The 19,573-nt window shown below is 44.6% G+C and overlaps 1 pseudogene; it reads right to left on the bottom strand.

Annotated features, from left to right (window-relative positions):
- LOC110300845 (splicing factor Cactin pseudogene) overlaps window positions 1–19,573 on the bottom strand; it is a 110,630-nt pseudogene extending 91,057 nt beyond the window's left edge.

A 19,573-nucleotide genomic window follows, 5' to 3' on the forward strand; every position in this document is an offset into this window, starting at 1 on the left:
TCACCGGGAACCCTTGGAGCTGGAGTTATGGATGGTTATAAGCCTCCATGTGAGTGCTGGGAACCAAACCTAGGCCCTTTGAAAGAACAACTGTTCTCAATCACTGAGCCATTTGTTCTGCCTTCTCAGTTAAAAAGTGTTGCTGTTTTGCTGTTATTCTTATTTTGCAAGCATGGGTGTTTTCCCTTCATGTATGTCTGTGTGCCTTTTGCACAGGGGACACTCAGAGGCCACGAGAGGGCATCAGATCCTCTGGGACAGGAGTCACAGATGAAGCCACAAGATTAAGAGCATCCAGTTATTAGTTTTTGAGACGGGATCTCTCAATGAACCTTGAACTCATTGATTCTGCTAGGCTGATTGGCCAACAAGCTGCAGGGACCCTTCTGCCTCTGCCTCTCCAGCATCAAAGATCCAGGCATGTGTCTTTCCATGGAATCTGAGTAGTCATAGGGGTCTGAACTTGGGTCCTTATGATCTCATGACAGGCACTTTGTAGACTGAATCACCTCCCCGGAGTTGGGCTGATTTTTAGTTGATTTGTCCTGATGCCCTAACCGTACACACCTCAGGGCAGCCTTCTCCCACTGCTCCACTCTTACAAGAGACCAATGCTCTCCTAAAACCTGGAGCTGAGTAGCTCCTGGTCTGAGCCTTTACCTCAACTCTTCTCCCTTCCTCATGGTCAGAGCGTTGGTTTGTACCTCGGCTTCAGGACCACGGCATGGATGCCCCATCTGAGAGGGTCCCATTCTCAAGTGACAGTTAAGGTGGGAGGGGCCAAGTGGAAAAGATTCCTTCTGCCAGCATAAATGTTTTCCCTGGGATTCTCTAGACACCTTTGCTTAGGAAAATAATAAATGCACATCAGCGGCAAAACAATTCTTGGTTTTTAGTTGGCTTAAAGAAACCAATGTATGCCGGGCTAAACTAGAGCAGACCTTCCTGGACCTTGGACTCCCTGCCCCAGTGTTTTTTCTCTTCCTAGTTAGAGGAGTTGTAACCTGCAGCTCCTCAGGTGGGGTGGGGGCTGGCTCCACTTCCTGTCTACCTTTGGTGCTTCTCTCTGTCCTAGCTCGTTTTCCTTCTTCATTGCTCTGTTCTTGGGGACATGCACAAGCATTCCTCCATAGCCTCACCAGGGTCCCATCTCCAACACTGTTGTCTTGTGGTTAACATTCCAACATGGGTGTTTTGGGGACACTTAACAGTCAGCTGGGTAGAACTGTATCTCATACACCTGTAAAACCAGCACTTCTGTAACTGAGAAGGAAGATAATGGGTGGCAGGAACTATCTGCAGATGGCAAAACCACACCTCTGCTAGGGAGAGCATGAGACAAATCATAGTCAGCTGCTGCAGACAGTCCCAAGCAGCCCCACATCCCTACACCTAGGATTAAAATAAAAGCACATTTTAATATGTCTGGGTTTTTTTTTTTTAGGAAACCAAAATCTCAGAATTCTCAGAACAGAGAACATACGGATACGCCAGAGCAGCCAGGGCTTCTGAAATTTCTCCAGCAGCTCCTCCAGGACATGGAACACAGCGCAGATCCTTCACAACCTGGACTATGACTTTCTCTCCTATACGCGATGGCTTGGACGCTCTGCCTCATCACGAAAACTGGTCTCTGTTCAGGATCTTTGTACACCTATTTCTTCTGCCTAAAACTTACTTTAGGCCTTCACATTGAGATGTTAAATACCTAGCTCTTTGGTATATTGGACCATAGGGGACAATTAAATATATCTAAACACCTCCAAAGGATAGGTCTTTACTGTAAGGACCGGTTTAGTGCTTATTTTTCCTTAATTTCTAGGGCAGTTTGACTCCATAATTGCTAGACCTGTCCCTGGTGTCACACTGCCTTACTGGAGCACTACCAGCCTGCCATCTGGCCGAACTACCTATATAAAATAAGCTGGCTAACCAATGGGTTACCAAACAGGCAAGAAAATCAAAACTAAGTATTTCTGATCTTATACATGCTACAGTAGGAAGTGTAACTTTCATTACCAGATGCCCAGAGCACCTTCAAGAGACAAGGGGCCGGGAAGAGCAGCAAACGATTCAGGGACAATGGGTTAGTGTTCAGCCAGTGCACTGCCAGAGGATTTGCTTGGGGCTGCACAGGGACCTTCAGACTTCCCAGTTTTTGTGCAGCATATGCATGCTAATGATGGTGGTCACTGTTGTAATGAATTTACCTGGTGTCACATAGACACGCTACACCTAAAGCATTGTAAAGAGGTAGTGGCATGGTAACTGAGCTATGCAGCATAAGAGTTATTCCCCAAAACTGGAAGGAATCGGTGTCAGCTGTACTAGAAGCTGAACAACAATTACAGTGATTGTTGTGGTACAGGCATGAAGCCACAAAAATGGGACAATGTAATAAAGCAAGGGGGATAAATGTTGCTACAGACCAACTGCTTGGTAAAGAGGGATACGCTGACTTATAAAGGCAAATCCCACCTGATGATGTTGTAATTGAACAATGTTGGGTTGCAGCTTTAAGAGCTTGGGAGATGGTTGAGGAGCTGGGGGGTGGGGATCTTCCTCATTTACAAAGGTAATACAGGGCCCTGCAGAAGCCTTTACTGACTTCTTACAGAGGTTGGGTTCAGCTGTAAATAGAGCCATACAAACCCTCATACCAGACAAGCAATAGTGATCTTGGCATTTGAAAATGCAAATACTGAATGTAGGAGAGTAATCGAACCATTGATAGCAGATGGAGCCCCAATAGATGAATGAATAAGAGAGACAATTGGTATTGGCCCTCAGGAGAGTCATGCCAATATCATAGGGCAAATCATAGCTGGAAGTATCATGAATCAAAATGCCCAATGCTTTAATTGTGGTGATATTTAGCCATTTCCAAAGAAATTGTAAGGCTAGAATATTCAGAGCTCAAAATAGCAAATGCATTGACTCTGGAGAGTATGATATTCATAGACAAGCAAGTTCTTGCTACACTGAAACACAAAGGCTGCCAGAGTATTATTGCATCTGCTGTGGAAAGGACAAATATTGGTCTAAGGATTGTAGGACCAAAAGAGACCTCTTGCCATCAGGAAACAAACTGAGGAGGCTGTCAGCTGGAAGTCCCAGCAATAAACAATACAAGCCATCTTCTTTGGTCAGTCAGGAGGAACCAAACAGGCAAGAAAATCAAAACTAAGTATTTCTGATCTTATACATGCTACACTAGGAAGTGCAACTTTGTATCTGGCCACAATACTGGCTTATACTGTCCCCAAAAGTTGAATGTTACAAGTTAACCACTGGTATTTATGGTCCTTTACCTTCAGAGACAATAGGAATAATCTTGGGAAGAAATGGATTTACTTCTCAGGTATTTATTGTGCATTCAGGTATGGTAGATGGGGATAGGAAGGAAGAAATTAAAATCATGGCCAATGTGAAAAAGGAGATACAAATTAATTCAGGGGATAGAATTGCTCAGCTGTTACTGTTTCCTTACATCAAGGGCAAGGCTGCTCCAATAGAAAGAACAAGGACTCTTGTGAGTACTGGAAAATATACATTCTGGCAAATAATAGTTAATGATCAGAAACCCAAATTAACGGTACAAATGAATGGTGTTGAAACAGAAGGCTTGGAAGATACAGGAGCTGATGTTAGTTTCCCAAAAGCCTTGGAATCCAGATTGGCCACTTCAGAATGTTTAAACACAGTTTATAGTAATTGGTAAATTATCATGTATTAGACAAAGTGTCCGATGGATTACCTGTGTGGGACCAGAAGGACAAACAGGGAAGTTGAGACCTTATGTGGCTGACATACCCATAAGTTTATGGGGAAGGGATCTTTTACAACAATGGGGTACTCAAATTAATACTCCTGCAATTCCAGGGACAGCCAATGAGGAAATTAGGGGTGATATGGTAGATGCTCCTGGAGAGGTATTGATACAAGTGATCGAGACCAACCACAATCTGTGCCCACTGTCAAAAAACAAGACATCACAGAGATTGCGTTTCCAAACTTATAAAAGTAGCCAATGCTGACATACCAACAGCCTTGCCCCTAAAACGGTTATCAAAAATACCTAAGTGCCAAAAGCATTGTCCCATAACAAAAGAAAATTTGCATGCACTTGAATAACTGGTACAAGAACATCTGGAAGCTTAACATATATAAGATTCTACCAGCCCATGGAATTTTCCTGTTTGTTTTTTTAAAAGAAATCAGAAAAATGGAGGGTGATAATAGATTTAAGAGCAACGAATAGATAATTAAACCAATGGGCCCTTTACAGCCTGGACTTCCTTTATCTTCTTTGTTACTGAGACCATGGCCTAGAATAATAATTGGCTTGGAAGACGGCTTTTTTCACAATACCCTTGCATGAGCAGGATAGGGGAAAAGGTTTGCTTTTGCAGTACCTACCCTGAACAACCCTGGTCCACTAAAAAGATGCCACTGGAAGAGTCTTCCATGGGGGGTGGAAGATTCTTTATATATTGTACAATAACTATTAGAAAGTGTTTGTAAGCAATTCCCTCAGTCTGACATACATCATTACATGGATTATATTTTGTTTGCTGATTCCAACAAAAATGATTTAGAAAAACATTTCAGGAAACACAAAGAATTCGGTCACTCTTGGAGGTTACAGATTATATCAGAAAAAAATATAAAGAGGAGATTCATTTAGTTATTTGCGCTTAAAAAAAAAAAAAGCAGTCAACAAACAATTTGACCACAAGGCACAGATCCATAGAGAGTTGCAGACTCTTAACCATTTCCACAAATTAATGGGAGATACTAACTGGCTGAGGTCTGCAATTGGATTAAGTATTTATGAGTTAAGTAATTTGTATCAAAAATTATAAGGAGATATAAATTTAAACAGTCCAAGGTGTCTAACAGTTGAAGCAAAAAGGGAAAAAAAAAAAAAAAGGAGCTCACGCTTACAGAACAAAGACTGCAAGAAGCATATGTGGGTCCAATTGATCCTAAACTTGATTGTATTCTGGTCATTTTACCTTCAACTCATTCTCCTACTGGGATCATTATGCAAAGGGAACATAGAATTGTGTAATGTATTTTCTTAGCTCATAAACAAAATTTAAAAATTAAAGGACTATATAGGAAAGATTGCTAAATTAATTCTAAAAGATAGAATTGTCACCTACACCAATTGTCAGGAACAGATCCCGCCAAAATTGTGGTACCTCTGCCTACTGTTGAGATGATGTCATTATGGGTGATCCATAAGGATTTGCAAAGAGCTTCTAATAACTACTTAGAAATTAATAACAAATATCTGAAAAGTAAACATATACAGTTTACAAAAAGAACAAATTGGATTCTTCCATGCATTGTAAAGAGAACATCAATCCCAGAGGCACCAACATTTTATACTGATGCAAACAAGATGGGAATGGCAGGTTATGAGATAAAATAAGCAAGGTGATCAAAAGTCAGTATACATTGGTTCAAAAGTCAGAACTGTATGCAACCCTTATGGTATTATTAAACTATCTTGAATCTCTTAATATAATTATTGGTTCTTTATATGCAGAAAGAGTTGTTTTGCATATAGAAACTGCTGATTTTGTTCCTGATAACTCAGAATTAACTTTGTTACTTAGGCAATTGCAACAGGCCATGAGAAGTGGAAACTATGCATTGTATATTACTCATATTTGGTCTCATACAGGTTTACCAAGTCCAATGGTGCAAGATAACAAGGAAGTTAACCAATTACTAATAGGTGATGTGTTCAAAGCCTCAAAATTTCATGAGAAACATGTTAATGGGAAAAGTTTAAAGAAAACATTTCTATCACTTAACAACAGGCATAGAAATAGTAAAAAAAAAAAAGGGGGGGGGGAGTGTGTCTTATATGTTCACTATATAACCAAACTCCATTACCTGCTAGGGTAGTAACCCTAGGGATACCAAAAGAAATGACATCTGGTAGACGGATGTGTTCCATTTTGCAGACCTTGGAAAACAAAGGTATATAGAGCATACATACCATTGACAAGTACTCAGGGTTTCAATGGGCAACTGCTTTAAGTTCTAAAAAGGCTGACTGTGTCATTACACACTTACTGGAAATAATGGCAACTACGGGGACATCTACACAACTTAAAACTGACAATGCTCCCACCTATGTATCCAATAAAATGAAGCAATTCTTTGCATATTATAATATAAAGCATGTTACTAGTATACCACACAATCCCACAGGACAAGCAATTATAGAAAGAGACAATCATACCTTCAAAGAGATGCTTATTAAACAAAAAGGGAGAATGAAAATCCCCAGGCACAGACTAAATAATGTATTATTAACTCTCAATTTTCTTAATGTTGGGGAAAAAGGAACAGCAGCAGCGGAGAGACACTGGGTTATCAAAAAAAACCGAGGAACTAAGCCAACCAATATATTATAAGGATGTGTTGACATTAGAATGGAAACCTGCAATAGCTTTAAGATAGGGAAGTGGTTTTGTCTACAATATTGTTATGTATCTACAGGGAATGAAAAAATATGGTTACCAATAAAACTTATAAAGATTAGATCTGATCAGGGAAGGCCTCTTATCAGCTGAGACATAGATGTCTTCACAAAGTGAATACCCAGATGATTCACCTCACAGATTGTCTCAGACAGAGACTAGACAGACAACACAGAGACAGAGCAGACAAAGACACAACTAGCTTTCCTGGAATCTGGCCAATATCCCAATTTCCATAGGGTAGCTGTTTTAGTCAGTGTTTCTATTCCTGCACAAACATCATGACCAAGAAGCAAGTTGGGGAGGAAAGGGTTTATTAGGCTTACACTTCCATGCTGCTGTTCATCACCAAAGAAGTCAGGACTGGAACTCAAGCAGGTCAGAAAGCAGGAGCTGATGCAGAGGCCATGGAGGGATGTTCTTTACTGGCTTGCCTCCCCTGGCTTGCTCAACCTGCTCTCTTATAGAACCCAAGACTACCAGCCCAGGGATGGTCCCACCCACAAGGGACCTTTCCCCCTTGATCACTAATTGAGAAAATGCCTTACAATTGGATCTCATGGAGGCATTTCCTCAACTGAAGCTCCTTTCTCTGTGATAACTCCAGCTGTGTCAAGTTGACACAAAACTAGCCAGTACAGTAGCCAAAAGATATCTTTGCCTCCAGACAAATAATTTTAAGAACATGACGACTCTATTTCCAAAAGGTGGGATGGATGATTTTGGTCATTTGATATGCTATGGGTGTTATCTTCTAGGGCGGCTGGTTGTTATTGTTTATGATCAGGGAGGAAGCAAGTTAAAGTATAAATCAGGGAATTCTCTTCTCTGGTTTTCTTTTTCTCTTATCTTTCTTATCTAATGATGGGGGAAGGAGGGGAAATAGCAATAATAATAATAACAAAAAATAAATAAATAATAAAATTTTAATAAAAATAGAATCTACTAGTCTTAAGTATTTTACTTTGGCATGGATTAATGTATATTGGTAGAAATTTGGGGTTATTTTCTTTAACTATTATAATTGATAGAAATTTTTTTTGTATCTTGATAGAAATTTAAGGTTGTTTTGTTTAGCTATTGTTTAATGATAGAAATGTAAAGTTGTTCTGTTTGACTATTGTTTGATATATTTTGCATAAGCAATTTATTTAAAATATGATATAAAATTCAAGTTTTATGGTTCTCATAATTCTATTGTGTGTAAATTATTAATGTTACAGAAAAAGACATTTAAAAAAAAAAACAGAAAGGGGGATATGAAATGGAAGTTCCTGGTTTCTTTAAAAACTCAGCTATATCACCTGATGTTTTTCTGGAAGCTGTCTTGTGATAGGGTGGGTGATATTTTGCTGAAAACAGACACTTGAGAGGGTACATGATGTTCAGGAAGAATTTAAATAGATCCCAACAGGCAGTGAGAGGACACTCTTGCATTGCTACACCGAGCAATCCTTCACAGCTGTATTCCAAGCGATTCTGCCTGCTTCTGCTGACTCGTGCTGATTCGGTGGAGATTTGTGGTTTGTGCTGGATCGCGTCACCACTACAAAGTCATGTTGGTGTTTGCTATTGCACTGGACTTCTGGTACCCTGACAATGAAGAGTGGAATCGCCCGGAGGGACAACCTCTAAACTGGCTCACAACCCCCTTTTCCTATTTACCTTCTTTCTCTCCTTCTTCTGGTCAGTGAGCTAGAAGAGAGGTTAAAACATCTAAGAACCCTAAACAAAGTAGGTTTTGAAAAGGCTAAACCTACACTTTGGTGGCAATACTTTGATATTCAGTGAAAGATAACATATGAGAGGAAGTCAAAGAATCAAAAAAAAATTCAGCAAATGTCAATGATGATATTATGGCTTCAGTAAAGAATTAAGAAACTTGTATCAAAGCGTTTATTGTAGGGCTCATGAGCACACAGTGAAGATTCTGTTGGCTGTGACAGCTGTGATGGTAGAAGGCAGTCATCACTTCCTACAAGCAGTCTGGCTCTGTTTCACTTGTCAGACACCAGAGGCTGGGCTTGGCGCCATGGTGCCCAGTCCAAGCCAGGTGGTATATGAATGTAAACTCTTCACGTGAAATCACAAAGCCCATGCTGTGAGTGTACACCCCATGTGGAGGTACCTGCAGAGGCCAGAAGAGGGCATCAAGTCCTATGGAGTTAGAGTTACAGGATTTGTGAGTGACCATTGATACCAGGACCCCAAACCAGATCATCTGTAAGAACAGTATACACTCTTTCCTGAGCCATTTCTCCAGCCTCTGGTCCCCAGATTCTTGAAAAGGCCTGAGAGAGGGGACCAGCCTAAACAGTACCCTAAGAAATAATCATGCAAGGCCAGACACTGAGATTAATGTCCCAAGAAGCCATAGTGGCTCTCCAGGACTACAGTATAGTCCTCGGGGTCTCCCTGGAGGCTGGGGCCCCAGGGTAGGGTCACTGCTGAAGCTAAGATTCAAAGGACATTGGAAAGTTCTCATGGCACACTGTGACTTCAGGGCCCTGGAGTGGAGCCGAGAGAATGCTTGGCTATCTGGACATGACCTGCCTGGGTCTTCCAAGCTCTGTTCCTCAGGCAGGTGAGCACAGCGTGTTCAGAATGTCCCACCTCCTGCACCACAGACTAGAAGACAGGGCTGTGCCTACTGTTCTTTAGGCCACAGTGCTTGTAGGCATAAATATTTTGCAACCTACTTTTAATAAGGGTTCGACCAGTCAGAATGGCTAAGATCAAAAATTCAGGTGACAGCAGATGCTGGCGAGGATGTGGAGAAAGAGGAACACTCCTCCATTGTTGGTGGGATTGCAAGCTTGTACAACCACTCTGGAAATCAGTCTGGCGGTTCCTCAGAAAATTGGACATAGTACTACCGGAGGATCCAGCAATACCTCTCCTGGGCATATATCCAGAAGATGTCCCAACCGGTAAAAAGGACACATGCTCCACTATGTTCATAGCAGCCCTATTTATAATAGCCAGAAGCTGGAAAGAACCCAGATGTCCCTCAACAGAGGAATGGATACAGAAATTATGGTACATTTACACAATGGAGTACTACTCAGCTATTAAAAAGAATGAATTTATGAAATTCCTAGCCAAATGGATGGACCTGGAGGGCATCATCTTGAGTGAAGTAACACAATCACAAAAGAACTCACACAATATGTATTCATTGATAAGTGGATATTAGCCCAAAACTTAGGATACCCAAGATATAAGATACAATTTGATAAACGCATGAAACTCAAGAAGAATGAAGACCAAAGTGTGGACACTGTGCACCTTCTTAGAATTGGGAACAAAACACCCAGGGAAGGAGTTACAGAGACAAAGTTCGTAGCTGGGATGAAAGGATGGACCATTTAGAGACTGCTGTATCCAGGGATCCGTCCCATAATCAGCTTCTAAACGCTGACACCATTGCATACACTAGCAAGATTTTGCTGAAAGGACCCAAATATAGCTGTCTCTTGTGAGACGATGCCGGGGCCTAGCAAACACAGGAGTGGATGTTCACAGTCAGCTATTGGATGTATCACAGGGCTCCCAATGGAGAAGCTAGAGAAAGTACCCAAGGAGCTAAAGGGATCTGCAACCCTATTGTTGGAACAACATGATGTACTAACCAGAACCCTGGAGCTCTTGTCTCTAGCTGCATATGTATCGAAAGATGGCCTAGTCGGCCATCAATGGAAAGAGAGGCCCATTGGACTTGCAAACTTTATATGCCCCAATATAGGGGAATGCCAGGGCCAAAAGAATGGGAATGGGTGGGTAGGGAAGTGGGGGGCGCTATGGGGGACTTTTGGGATAGTATTGGAAATGTAATTGAGGAAAATATGTAATAAAAATATAAAAAAAAAAAAATAATAAGGGTTCGACCTCTCCCCTAGCCCACCACTCAGCAGAGGGAGTGGGAAAGAAAAGGTTTTAGGTTATGAGGGAAGTGGACCCGTTCAGCAATAGTTCTTTGGGGGTGAGCTTGATCTTCTTTGGCAGCAGTTCAGCCCCATAGCAAACACCAAATATGACCCAGCAGCTGCAGACCAGTCCTCTCGGCAGGCAGACACCAGGCGGGAAACAGGAGCTATAGTTCAATCCTGAAGAAACCGCCAGGCTGGCCAGCCAACCTGCCTGACATGGCAGAAGCAGCAAGCTGCCTTGGGAACCTCACAAGCAGTTCTTGGAAGAGTTTCTCTCAATAGCAGTGAGCTACAAGTTGAGCTCAACAATGCTTTGTAAGGTGAACAAACACATGCGTGTCTTTAGCGAAGAATAGAGGCAGAGCAAACCAGACCAAGGCTCAGCGCTCATCTCCCACTGTCTGTGGGGTCATATTTATACTCCTTCATCATGGGTCCTTTCGTGTGTCTGCTATATCCAAATACCCTTTCATCTGTGTCTGCTTCAGGAAAATATTCTTTCCCATGTCTGCTTTAGTAATACATCCTTTCATATGTGTTCCCCAACAAAACATTTGCTAGGAACAGCATACCATGACGTGGATGGTGTCTGGAACCCTGAGAAGCAGGAGAGACATCCTTCCATGGGACCTGCCATCAGAAATAAGGAACTACCTGAAGCAGGCCTGGACAGTGACAATTCAGAAGCCCTTAGGCGCTCTGTGGAAAAAACTTGTTCCCATTTCTCCTGACCTTAGCCCTGGACAGCGGCTGTATAGATTTCATTTGTGCATGACTGCTTTTCAGTTGGCCTTGGTGTACATAATTATTCTATTATATCTGACTTTCCTATTTCTTTCTCCTTCTGCTCTGGTGAATTCTGTGAAACTAGATGTTCCCTGATGTAATGATTCTTAAACAATCAAAAACTAAAGCATAGGGGCACGGCATGACACAGCACAGCACAGCACGGCACAGTCCTAGTGGCCCAGGTGCGTGCTGTGTGCATCTTGGAAACAATGTAATAACTGCACAGTGGTAGTTTCAGATCAGTGTTTGACTTGCAAAGAAAGTTTGAAGAAATTATGTCTAGAAACAAATTAAGAAAATGAAGCAGAGCCAAAATTGGGATCCTGAGAAATGAAAAAGCTATTGAAGTTATGAAATGAGTTTTGTACATTTGAGAGTGGTTCCTAGTCTCCTTTGGGTATGTATGAATACCAAGTAAAAATTAAACTCCTAAAAGAAGATATAGAATACATAAATTTAGAGATTAGTAAAGCTAAATGAAAACACTGGGCTCTTAGGAGAGTCGTTGTGTGCAATGGGCAGAAGCAGAAAGCTAGTGGAACTGCTAAGTTAAGGGTTAACTTGATTCTTTCTGGCCACTGCCTGGCAGCTTTGCCCATGTCATTTATCATTAGAACTTCACAAGAAACCACACGGAGCTGACCTCGGAGCTTTGACCTCTGAAGTATAATAAGTTGAAAGTTAAAGTCCAAATAATAAGTTTGCAATTATTATTTTGGCCATGGGCCTGGGACTAGGGGAAGCTTGAAACTTTGGGGGAACAATTGGAATCTTAATTCTTAATTCTTTGTAAGATGTGATTATTCTTTTGAACTTGACACATCTGGTAATGATTATACAATGTCTCTTTTTCTACCTGCTTTTTAGAGTAACAAAAAACTTGGCGGGGCTGGAGAGATGACTCAGCAGTTGAGAGCACTGACTGCTCTTCCAGAGGTCCTGAGTTCAATTCCCAGATATCACATGGTAACTCAACTATCCATAATGAGATCTGATGCCCTCTTCTCGTGTGTCTGAAGACAGCTACAATGTACTTACATATAACAATAATAATCGTTAAAAAAAGGAAAAACTTGGGCAAGTTAGAAGTGAGAGGAGTGGTGTGTGTGTGTGTGTGTGTGTGTGTGTGTGTGTGTGTGTGTGTGGGTGTGTGGGAGTGAGAAGAGAGTGCACAGGAGAGTACAGAGTATGCACAGCCTCAAGCTGCAAAGCACGCAAAGCAGAGAGAGGGAAAGTACAACGTCAAGCCTTGAGATTTGCACATCAGCTTGTACCCAAATACGCTGCCTGTGTGCTTATTATGCGCCTTCCAGATATCCCTGCTTACAGTTGAGAACCCCAATCCTGTGGCAAGGCCAGGCCCTGACAAACATCATTTGACATAATTGACTTTCCAAAACTAGAAGTTTCCACTTCAGTGCTAGGCTTATAACACTAGGGCCACACACTTTTGCTGTCTCTGGCGCTGGAGGCCTCTTCTGCAGAGTGACACCTTCCCTGGAGGTGGCTTTGCATCTTGCACAGCAGCCTTTGGCAGGAAGCATCTTCTGAACCCATGGCTCTGATTTTAGTTGATTGTGGAAATGTATTCCACCAAAGAAACATTTATTGGTGTTTGAATTTTGAGCAATACTAAAATTTAAATCCCCAGTGTCAACTTTCCTGCAATCCTGTTCTTCACACAGAAAGTCGTGTGTTCATGGACCAGTCCTACTAATGGATTCAGAGCTGTGATCATGCTGGTAACTGGACACACAGATTAGCTGTTGCTCTTGTAAGGCTGAGGGATGGCTCAGCTGATGTAGTGTTTGTCTAGCACACACGGAGCTCTCTTTGGGTCATGTGGACGAAGGAGGAGCAGAAATGCAGGGTAAGGTTGGTGACATGGCTCAGTGTGTAAGGTACTCACTGTCAAGTCTAATGACCTGAATTTAATCCCTGGGAAGAGAACACTGAGTTGTCCCCTAATTCCCACAGGAGTTCTGTACATGTATATTCTGCCCATTATCAAATAAATGTAGGAAATGTAAAAAAAAATGTTCAACATTATCAGCAAGTTTCAGGCCAGCCTAAGCTACATGGGACCCTCTCTCAAAAACTAAACTTTTGGGTGCCTGTAATTCCAGTACTCTGGAGGCAGAGGCAGATGGCTTTCTGTGAGTTCAAGGTACACACGGTGAGTTCTAGGAGAACCAGGGCTGTATACCATCCTAGCTCAACAACAAACAAAACAAAGACAAACAAACAAGCAACCACACAAAACAAAACAAAACAAAGGTCAATGTCATATTCATATACATAGAGATTTTGAGTCTAGCCTGGGCTATATAAAACTTGTCTCAAAAAAAAAAAAAAGTTACACCACTCTGAACATGCCTGATCTCATCTGATCGCTGAACCTAAGCAGGGTAGTACTTGGATGGGAGATTGCCTGGCATGCTCGGTGCTGCAGGCTTAAAACAACAGACAGTAACAATAGCACCAGAACTGGAAGGAAGCCTCAGGGACTAAGAGCACGCTGCTCTCGCAGAAGATTCCAGTTAAATTCCCAATACCCACATTAGGCAACTTACAACCACCTGTAACTTCAGCTCCAGGGAATCTGGCACCCTCTTCTAGTCTCCAGAGACACCCCACGCAAACAAGGAGCAGACTGAGATCACTGGCTGGTGCCAAGCAAAAAAAAAAAAAAAAATACTCTTATACAACTCATTCAAGAAATAAACCTTGGGCCGGGCGTGGTGGCGCACGCCTTTAATCCCAGCACTTGGGAGGCAGAGGCAGGCGGATTTCTGAGTTCGAGGCCAGCCTGGGCTACAGAGTGAGTTCCAGGACAGCCACGACTACACAGAGAAACCCTGTCTCGAAAAACCAAAAAAAAAAAAAAAAAAAAAAAAAGAAATAAACCTTACCCGGACACAGTGGCGCACGTCTTTAATCCCAGCAATTGGGAGGCAGAGGAAGGCGAATTTCTGAGTTCAAGGCTGGCCTGGTCTACAGAGTGAGTTTCAGGACAGCTGGAGCTATACAGAGAAACCCTGTCTTGAAAAAACAAACAAAAAAAAAAAGAAAGAAAGAAACCTTGAAACATCCTCCACGTTAACACACACATACACACACACGCGTGCGCACATGAAAAGAAGGGTGGTGCAAAAACTACATGTGCATATGTATGTGGATAAATATGTATATGCACATATGTGTGAACCATTCTGTGCATGTGTGTATAAGCATACATTTGTGTGTGCACATGTGTGTGCAGTTATATGTATGTGTTCATGTGTGCACATGCTGCACATGTCTGGGTATGAATCCATGTGTGTGCAGGTGCCCACTCATGCAGTAGATAGTCACGACTAAAGCTCCCTCTCCATCCCTGCTTGCTCCAGATAGGGAGAACCCACAGCACTCTGCACGTATGGGCTCTGGCTTGGCCTCCTGCTGCTGCAGACGGTAGACTCTGGATGTGCTGGGCACGGGGAAGGTGACTGGAACTGGTCAGGCACCCCCAGTGAAGGACTCGGTAGTTCACATCCACTGGAAGCCTGTTCAGCTTTGGGTTTTTGCAGACGATGAGACTAGTCCAATGTGACTGGATACACCAGAAGGCTTCCTCAGAGAATTGTGCCTGTTACTAAGGCAACCAGAGCTGCTAGAGTCCTTTACCTACCAAATAGCTCAACCAATCCTTGGGCTCCCCAGGCAGCAGGTGAGTGGGACAGGACAGGCACGCCCAGTGGAGGAACTTGGGCAGTGTGACACAGAGGCCATCGGTGATGTTGGGAATGTGGGCTGTGGGGGCATTGGATGCCATCTGAAGAAGCACTTTGCTGGACACATCCTGTCCAGCAACTACATTAAGGACCCGAGGCGAAAGGAGATAGCCTACCCTTGTTGGCTTTTTGTCAAAGCTGAGAGTGTTCCGGGATATTTGGGGTTTCATACCCAGCCTTAATCAAAATTTGCTACCTAATGAGTTGAGTTTGTGCCTGTCACCTGCCCAGCTGTTCTGTGGAGGCAATGCTGCTCCTGCTCCCATGGCATGAGCTGGGGACACGTCCCTCTTCCTCCCCTTTCAGGAGTGACCAGTCTGCACTCTTGGTGCTTTTGACCAATGCTTTGGGGCCCCTTGAGGTTCCTGCTCAAAGCTGGGATTTCAGGCGCTTTCGGCTGCTCTGTTGTTCTGTGGGTGGGCAGTGGCTGGAATATTCACACACTATTAAGAGCCCTGCTCACAGCCTCTGCTCACTGTGGAAACTATGCAGCTTGCCCAATTTCATTACCTGTCATTTTGGTGGAGGGGTTGCTCTACACCACAGAAAGGGCTGGAAAGGCGGCTTAGTGGTTAAGAGCAGCCTTGACCCAAGCTCTCTGAAACTGTGAGCCAACCCAGCAGTTAGCTTCTCTCAGGCACTTGGTCACAGCAAGCAGAATCCTGGCTTCCTGACTGTGCCTTCTGTCCTACTGGCCAGGGGAGAGGGGTAGAGGGTGGTACCATTCTGGGCTGTGGGTATCCCTTCTCCAAACCCATGGAGTAGCTGTGGCCACCTGCCAGTGACCTCCTGAAGGAGATGGGAGGTCCTTCCTTCTTGAAGTAGCATTGCTGGAGCCTTGTCTACAGCTGGGCACTTTCCTGAAATCACCTTTGCAGAACCGGCCTCCAACTGTTGGGCTACTTTAAATAGATCACCTGGGAAAGGCCAGAGAGAGACTTAGGATATGCTCTGGGGCACAACAGGGTATTGAAAGGCAAAATATCCTGGAAAAATGTGAAGTTCCTTTTTGTATAAACTAAACAAAGAGGAAGTAGGGCTTCCCATCTGCCTGAGCCATTCACAGTACCTGGGTGCCTGCAGGGGAGATCTGCCTGCTGCATCCAGAGGAGAGCAGGTTCAGGGCTCGGGTACAGACTCTCTGATTCTGCTTCTCATGCTCAAGGGAGGACTGGGCCATAGACCAGATGAGCTGGTGACTCCTTCCCTCCTGAGCTGACTGAGGTCCCCCTGAGAGCCCCACCTATGTACCTCCACCCTCAGCTCCATGGAGAGCTCCCACTGCCGGAAGCCAGGCTTTCTCTGTGGGTTCTGCATCACTTGGTACTTCTGAGTAGTTTGGCATGAGCCCCGAATCACTTGGGTGCATTCGCCAAGGCGTGGAATTAGGGCTGCCTTCCACAAATCACTTGAGAGTACGTTCAAGCTGCCTCAAACAGAAGCCCAAGTCCATTAACTTAAACAAACATGGGGCAGACAGGCCAGGAGGGGCTCATAGAGCCACTGGAGGCTGTCAGGACCCAGGCCTGCTTCCAGAATCAACATATTTAGTGAGTACCCTTAGTACCTTTAGACTGAGAACTTCATGCACAAACCATCACATCGACATCCAAAATAGAAAGAAAAAAACAGGAAGTTTCAATGTCAGGACCAAGCTTTCCCAAAAGTTCCCTAGAGATAGTTTCTTCTGTGCCTTTGGGCTCAGACTCTGATGCACAACTTCATTTCAGGGCGCCGGGCAAATGTCATTGTTTACGGCTGAACTACAGAAGCAACCAACATCAGACTGTGTGGCGCTGTGTGAGGGAATGAACGGAGGGTTGGATCTGGTTCTTCCTTCCAACCCCATGCTCCCAGAAATAAGACTCAGACGCAAAATACATCTACAAATCCCTTAGCCGTACATGTAGGCGCTTCTCTGACTAGATCACAACTGAAGACAGTCCGTTTACTCGGACCTACACTCTGCCACCTGGCTGGTTACTGTGCCAGGGACTGTGTGCCTCACACCGTACAGGCAAACCTTCCCAAGCCTTGCTCGAGCCCAGAATTCTTTCTCCTCCCGGATGTCCCACCTCCTATTCTACCCTTCCCTATAGAGCATATGGTTTTTAATTGACAGGTGATGCACCCATACAATACACAACATATTCTCTCTACACTGGTCGGGCAGGGATCAGGAAAGCCATGCAGGCACAGTGCTGATGACCCAGAACCCAGAGGTGATACCAAAGTCCCCTTGGCCCTCCTACCTGGGAGTGTTGTAGTTAAAATTAATATCAACTAGGGGTTTCTGACCCTCCTTAGATCATTCAATCTCCAGATACAAGCCACAAAACCTTTCTATTTATAATAAGCCTTAAACAGCACAAGAACTGGGCAGATATCAGCCCTCTAAGCTATTTCGTCTACTTCTCTGCCAATAACCCTGAGATATGGCTTGCCATGTTCCACCTGAGCCACTCTTACTCCAGCTGGCAGACCGTCATAGCCAGTTCTTGCAATCCCTTACCCCACAGTGTCTTCCTCTCTCTCTCTTCACTCTCCATTCTCCTCCTCATGGTCTGGCTTCAGACCCCAAGCCCAGGAACCGAAGCCCCACCTCCCTCCCTTCTGCCCAGCTACAGGCTGTAGGCATCTTTATTGACCAATCAGGGGTGGCTTCAAGGGCAGGTTACATAGCATGCCTTGGTGTAGGTGAGGATTTCCTCAAGTGGAAACCTCTGGTTTATATGGAAAGTCAGTTATGTCAAATTATGTTTTTGTTGGGGCACACAGGTTGAAAAGATGCTTGCATATAGCAGACACGTGAAAGGACCCATGATGAAGGAGTATAAATGTGACCCCACAGACATGGGAGGGCACTGGTTTCTTTTGCTCTGCCTCACTGTTCTTCACTAAGGACACGCATGTATTGGCTCACCTTACATATGTTGTTGAGCTCAACTTGCGGGAACACTGCCTTTGAGAGAAACTTGCCCAAGAGCTGGGACTTCGCCTCCGGCTGACTGGTGAACCTTGCATTTTCCTCAGGATTGAACTGCAGTTGCTGGTTGGTGCCTGGTGTTTACCTTCTGAGAACTGGACTGAAGCTGCTGCTTGTCTATGCTGTCTGCCTGCCTTGAGAGCTGGTCTGCAGCTGCTGGATCGTTGTTTTGGTGTTTACTATGGGGCTGAACTGCTGCCAAATAAGATTGAGCACACCCCCAAAGAACTATTGCTAAACAGGCCCCCATAGGCCCCTAATAACTTTTCTCTTCCACTAACTTGGCTGGGTGATGGGCTAGAGGAGAGAGGTTGGACGTTTATTAGTGTTTATTATGTTGCAAAAAATGTATGCCTACAGCAACCAGATCTTCCAGGCCAGTATTTAGCATTACAACAATACACAGCAACAGAACAAACACTGGAGCTGTCCAGGAAGCCAAAAGCCCAGCAGGGACATCACCTGCTGGAAGCAGTAGCGCTTGAAGTAGCACCAGAGCTGGAAGGTGCCACTGAGAACTAGCAGAGAGAGCCTGGATGGTGTGAATACTCCCACTCATAGCTGATCATCTTGAAGACAACATCCCAGTAGGGCATGCTAGTGCGTTGACACAGGATGGAGATGGGCTTCTTGGGGGTGGGGGGGGTGGGGGGTGGGGAGGTAGGCCTCTGGGAAGTACTTGGGCGTGGCTTGCTTATGCCTGAGGTGGAAGTAGCTGTTGAATGCTTACCCCTACACCGTCTTCAGCGTTGGATTGTTCAAGAGATAACGCATCTGGTTGTACTTGTTCCACTCGAAGCCGGTGTACAGGCTCTTGAAGAAGCGTGGCTTTCGCCCACTGGTAGGCTCGGGCTACCCAGCGACACTTCCGGCTGAACTGTGCCTCATCCTGCCCTCGTACCCTCTCCGGCGCTGCCTGTGGCCTGGAGCTGCTGGTGCGACCATTACAGGCGTTGAAGGCCCTCTTAAGGCTCCAGCAGATGCGTGTCCAGCAGGCGGCTCACTGTGAGCAGCCATGGGCTGTACCACCCTATATTGGAGTCTGCCAGGCTCTGCTGGATCAGGTCCTCCTCCCTCAGCACTGCTTCACCGCTGCCTTCCCGGGTTGCTGGAGCCCCCTCAGGTTCCACAGGGTCCACTGAAGGCCCAGAGCTGGGAGGCAACTCCTCAAGCTCAGACTTGAGAATTGAGAACAGCACGCCCTGTTCCTGCTTTGGTTTGAACAGTTTCTGCCAAAGACCATTCTGGTGGCGCTTGGCAGAGCCCAGCCCTGGCCAGGTGAGCAGGCAACTGCTGAAGCAGGCTCTCCCAGTAGTCCACGTCGAAGTTGGGGTTGCCAGCATGGATATTCCCCTCAATGCTCAGAAAGATGACCTGCAGCTGGTCGTATGTCTTTGCGTTGATCCCCTCATGGAGCTCGCCTGGCCCTTTGCCCGAGGCCGCCAGTTTGCGGGGGGCCTGGGGCCTGGCAGTCTCAGTAACAGTTGTACTGTCTTGCCAGAAGTCCAAGTTCTTGCCCTGCTCTAGCTCCATGTGTACCTGGATGTCCGCTAGAAGGTCTTCCATGTCCACCACTGTGAGGCCACTGAGGAA

Source organism: Mus caroli, unplaced genomic scaffold, assembly GCF_978045245.1.
Source record: "Mus caroli unplaced genomic scaffold, Mus_caroli_1 scaffold_10, whole genome shotgun sequence".
NCBI lineage: Eukaryota > Metazoa > Chordata > Mammalia > Rodentia > Muridae > Mus > Mus caroli.